The sequence below is a fragment of the Cetorhinus maximus genome, chromosome 22 (assembly GCF_964194155.1).
Source record: "Cetorhinus maximus chromosome 22, sCetMax3.hap1.1, whole genome shotgun sequence".
NCBI lineage: Eukaryota > Metazoa > Chordata > Chondrichthyes > Lamniformes > Cetorhinidae > Cetorhinus > Cetorhinus maximus.
The window spans coordinates 27,271,613-27,277,612 of record NC_135900.1 but is presented as its reverse complement, the minus strand read 5'-3'; positions in this window follow the sequence as shown (position 1 = coordinate 27,277,612).

The following is a 6,000-nucleotide window of genomic DNA, read 5'->3' as shown; positions in this document are numbered from 1 at the left end:
TTAGCAAATGGAAGAAAATCTAGTCCAAATTACTTTCTTTTTCACAATTCAGTAACATAATTGTACTGTTAGACCAAGTTTTTCAGCAGACATGATGTTGAACTTCAAGCAAGCTCATCAATGTCAATCATGAAATTTACCTTCCTTCAGATGCTAAAGCACCTAAAGGTGCTTCCTTTATCTAATTGTCATTATACATCGTTCTTTTCTGAATGCTAATTCAGAGTGATGTATCATAGGCTTGACGGTAGCATATTAACAGTTCATTCAGGGAATCTGAATTGGTGTGGCAAGTTGCCTTTTTACTTGCATGTTGTAGTCTGGAATGATGGATGGTGATGGTAGAGGCTCCAATTTGCTTTAAATCACATGCCTGACCAGGAATCTCTCACATTCTTAGCATATGCCCTTGCCATGTGTGGAAGGATTTGCAGGTTGATACTCAATCTATCTGGCTGTATTAAGAACATACCTTTCCTGGCCATCAATTCTTGGGATGGGATTCAAACCTGGAGCTTCTAGCTGAACGACAGGGACCCTACCCACTCCATCACAAGACCTCATCATAGGCTTACTACTTTCTAAGGAGTTATGTTGTGTTTCTTCTTTAATTCTTTCTCTCTCCACCCTCCATTTTCTGACTCACTGGGATGTTGTTCCACAGGGGTCAACATTAATCTGGTAATTTTTCATGTGGTAGTGAATAGCACCAAACTGTTCTGCATTGGATGGAATTACAACTGATTCTGATCCTGTTTTCATCTGATGTCCATATATGTGCACTTTCCAAAGGTTTCACTGGATAGTGATAAAGAATGGGAATAGTGGCTGAGTTTATTCCAACCTAGGCAAGGATTCTGAGGCCAAATTTAACACCCCAATTGCTGTTTTGGCAGAGCTGGCTGAACACAACCTTGGCACCATGCCTGAACTTCCCTGGTTTAGTGATTTAGTGCTACTTTCAAGAACCCATTAGACATGCTTGAATGATACTATATTAATGAATATCTCAAAAATACATAATGCCAACAGGAGACAATATTCACAAACTTCAAAATGGAAATTGTATCTCAGGAATTGGGCATCTTCATTAACTATACAACAGTTTTCTTTCCCATATTGAATTCAATAAGCTAATGTTTACTTTAGGCAAATTTTAATATAAAGGGTATGCTATAGTTTGCTGTGTGCTACTCTTTATTATGTGTTTGAAGGATACAGTAATTTATCAAAGTACTTCATGTGATGGGAATACTGAATGCTATATGCTCCTTCATTTAAAAAAATAAACACAGGAGAAAGGCTGGTTTTCATAAATTCTAAACATATCAAAGCAATCACCAGAATGCATGATTATGGAATGATTCCTTAGGATGCAATTTCATTCCATGGAACAAAAAAGCAGAGATCAGTCCTGCTATAATGATCCTTCAACACTTCTTAAGCAGCAAATGAACCATTTAACCTGTCAAGATGCTGAAAAGTTTATAAATTCAGCAGCAGATTGTGCAATTTTCTGCAAAGTGGCTCACTTCTAAGTTTCGAATGGCTGTCAAATTTGTTGAGAGAGGCGGGGGTGGGGGTTGGGTGTTGAGAGGATGGTGGCAGTAGAGATGGCTAGTTACTGACAGTCCGTCAATATATAAAGGAAACAGTAAGAATGGCAGTAGGTCACCGAAGGACTAACAGAAACATCAATAATTTGAAGGACCTGACAATTTCTGGAAAACAAAATGCTCAACTTATAGAGCAAAAAGGAAAAAACATGAATATTAGAGTAGGACACCGGTACAGTTCACATATGAACATGAAGAAAGGTAGCAATTGTTGAAGGTATCTGCCAAAATCATGTTTGACACAAAAAAATGTTGGCAATAAGAAATGCGAGCAAGAATGTAGCAAGTAATAAATTAGAAGTGAAAATTGCAATGTTTGACAAATTAAATTATACATATCATGATGAAAGATTGAATGAATTATACAAAGAAATTTCAATGGGGCTAATCAGCCTGTTACAATTCCCACTCCTCTTAAAAGCAGATCTATGACTACAGTATATGCCCAGAAAAAACTCACTCCAAATGAGCAAGCAATTGTTGCTTTATTGTGTATGGAAAATCTGGAAGACATAATGGGTACAGACAGTAGCAGAACGGCTGTTTTACACAATTTATTTTCACATATACACATTATCTTACACTATTATGACCATGTACGATAATTGTGCAGAGACTCGTAAGTACATGTAATGATAATGTCAAACTCAAATCATGGATGTGCGCTTATATTCATGATGTTCCCTTCAAGGGGAAGGGATGTGGAAGGTACGGCTGAAGAGAATTGCTAACTCATGCCCTAATTATTATCATGCATTTAAATCAGGCATCAGCACATATATGTATGCTGCAGGAGACTGTAGTAATATTAAACAGGGGTTGGATGCTGATGATGAAGGAGTAGCAGAATAGAGTGGACCAATTGGCTCAGGATAGAGATTCAACAACATACATTTATATTACCTCTTATAATTTAGAAAAATGTTCACTTGTGTGTGGAAAAGGAGCCAAAGAAGGAGAAATTAAGAGTGAGTACAAGATTGGTTAAATGCTGGGTTTTAAGAAGGATATTAAAAGAGGAGAGGGAAGTGGAAAGACAAAAGTCTTAAAGGAGGGACTGAAGACACAATACTGATGATAGAGTAAAGAAGACAATTGCACATTGGAACCAGAGAAACTGAAAATTTGGGAAGTGGGTCGGGTGGGGTGGGGGATGTTGGTGGGGTTTTAAAATATTCCTCCTGAGTTGCAGAAGAATCCAGAACTTATTGAACAGGCTTTACATTGGAGGTTGTTCGAACACAGGGACTATGTTGAATGTCATTCGTCTCCAGACACACAATGGCATTGGAAGGTGACATAGTTAATTGCATCACAGTTGTCTGCATTGTACTCCACCATTGGACATGTGGCAACACCATTGACATCTACAGTGGAGACATCAATTACATAAGCCATATGCACAGCAAAACATTTCTACTACTTTAGAGGCTTAACCATATGAGTTTGTAGCACAGAAGGGGTCCAATTGGCCCATTATATCTCTGCCAGATCTTTCTGAGAGCAATCCAAAATCTCATTGCTCTGCTCTTTCCACATGGCTCGTATCTTTTTCTTCAGAAGTTTATCTAATTAGCCTTGAAATGTGCAATGATTTTTGCCTCAACCAAATCCTGCATTCTGTCCTTCGACAACTCTCCTTATAAAAAACAATTCCGACGTCTCAGTCTCTGAGTGACAATTTTAAATCATTAACGTATCAATTAAATCTCCTATTATCTTTCACTGCCCAGCCAGAAATAGTCGCAGTACCTCAAATCTTTCCTTAGATATAATTTTAGTGACTCTACGTTGTACACTCTTTTTGGTTTTAATATCCTTTCTATAACGCAGCACCAATAACTTTACACAGTACTTCAACGGCTTAATACAAATTTTTCATTACTTCTTCCCTCTTGCTAAGCCTTTGTTTAGAAATTAGACCAATTGTTCATAAGAGTACAGGTTCAATCTCCAAAATGCATTCAAGACCCTTTTCAATTTGCTTCAAGAATATGGGCAGCTTATCAATAGGGATTCTGAAAACTCAGAAATGGCCATTCGTCTTCCTTTGGAGAGATTACTGAGCATTGTAAAGACATAAGATAGTAGCATACTGGTTGGCATTCATATTAGTTCTGTCATGACATAACCATGTGCATGCGACAGTAACCACCACTTTTAAAAGTAATGAGCCCATAGCAACTTGAGCAAAAGAGATTTTTCATACCCTCCTTGTTCTCCTGCAGAAACTGAATGCTACTGGGGATTTGTTGAATAGGTACTCTACCTTCCAGTACTTCATACAAGTAGCTATGGTTCATTATTGGGAATGTTGGTAGACAATTTTTCCATGGTGTGAGAGTGGGAAGACTCAATCTTGTTGTCCGTATGCAGGTCTTTTTCAGCATAGGTAAGTGAAGAGCAGTAGGAATAGGAACTCTAATTAATTACGGCACCTCTTATGATAATTCAGTATGCATTGGATTTGAACCTGAAGGTCGCTAGCAATACCAATTGAGTCATTAATCATAAAGACATAGTTAGTAGCTCACCTCAGAAGGAACTTCACAAAAGTGTAATTGGAAAAACAGTGACATTGAGCCAAAGAAGAGATATTAGAAGGTGATTACAAGCTTAATGAAAGGAGTACATTTTAAAGAGGGCCTTCAAGGACAAGTGAGAGGGGGAAGAAGTTTAAGAAGGGAAGTTCAGAGTCTGAAGCAGTGAAATCAACATGGATACAACCACCTATAATTTTTTTGTATGATATATATTATATTGTTAACATAATAGCTTTCCTTCCGCACACACTGTGTTGAAGTCAAACTGCATTCTTTCCCTTTGAGATGATGAGAAACTTAACATTGTCGGAAAATAACCTCCAGATTTATAACCTCCTGTTCCAAAGAAGAGTCGTACTGGATTCAAAACAGTAACTTGTTTCTCTCTCCACAGATGCTGTCAGACCTGCTAGATTTTTCCAGCACTTTCTTTTTTTATTCCAGAATTTGTCTACCATGTTCCTATGATTGTTTAACACTATATTAAAAGTCCATTGCTCCTCACAACTAAACAGCAATGCTGCAATTTCATGAACTGTAAAGTCCTTAAACTGCTAAAAAATCTGTAGGACTAGGACTAGTGGAGTCTGCATGGGAAGGGTGGAGAGGGAGCACACTGGCTGCAATGTGTCAGTCAGCTGTGGCACAGTCGGTAGCACTCTTGCCTCTGAGTTAGAGGTAGGTTCAAGTCCTACTACAGGTGCAACAGCACATCAATCTCGGCTGGCACTCCAGTGCAGTACCAAGAGTTAAGTTGTTAAACCATGGCCCTGTCTGCTCTCTCATTTAGATGTAAAAGATCCCATGGCACAATTTTGGAGTAGAGTAGGAGAGTTATCGCCAGTGTCCTAGTCAATATTTATCCTTCAAGCACCATCGATAAAAATAGATAATCTCGTCGTCATCATGATGCCACCACCAAACATATCTTCCCCTCAACCCCCCCAACACCCCCCCCCCCCCCCCCCCCCAACCATCATCAGCATTCCATAGGGACCGTTCCCTCCAGGACACCCTGGTCCACTCCTCCATCATCCCCAACACCTCATCCCCTTTCCACGGCACATTCCCATGCAATCGCAGAAGTTGCAACACCTGCCCCTTACCTCCTCACCGTCCAAAGACCCAAACACTCCTTTCAGGTGAAGCAGCGCTTCACTTGCACCTCCTTCAATTTTATCTACTGCATTTGCTGCTCCCAATGAGGTCTCCTCTACATTGGGGAGACCAAACGTAGACTGGGTGACTGCTTTCAGGAACACCTTCAGTCTGTCTGCAAGCATGAACCAGACCTTCCTGTTGCTTGTCATTTCAACACACCATCCTGCTCTCATGCCCACATGACCATCCTTGGTGTGCTGCAATGTTCCAGTGAAGCCTAGCGCAAACTGGAGGAACAGCACCTCATCTTCCGGGCACTTTAGTCTCCCAGACTTAACATTGAGTTCAACAACTTCAGACCATGAACTGTCTCTTTTATCTTCACCCCTTTTTAAATCCCCTTTTTAAAAAAAAAATATTTTTAGTTTTTCTCCACTTATTTTCATTTTTATTCATTGTTTTATCCCCTATTTATCCCCTTTTCCATCCTTTTTGTTCTTTCACAGAGTGTTTATCCTTTTTCTGCTATTAACAGATTCTGGTTTCTTACCTTGATGCCACTTTCAACACCTCCTTTAGCCCTTACCACTACCATTAACACTCCCTTTGTCTTTTTGTCCATGACATCTTTGTCAATCTCTCCTTAGCCCCCACCTATCGCTGCCTTCTATCCAGCTTCACCTGCTCCACCACTCCCCCTCTCTTAAACAGTATAAGTTTCATTGCTTTAGCTCTGAAGA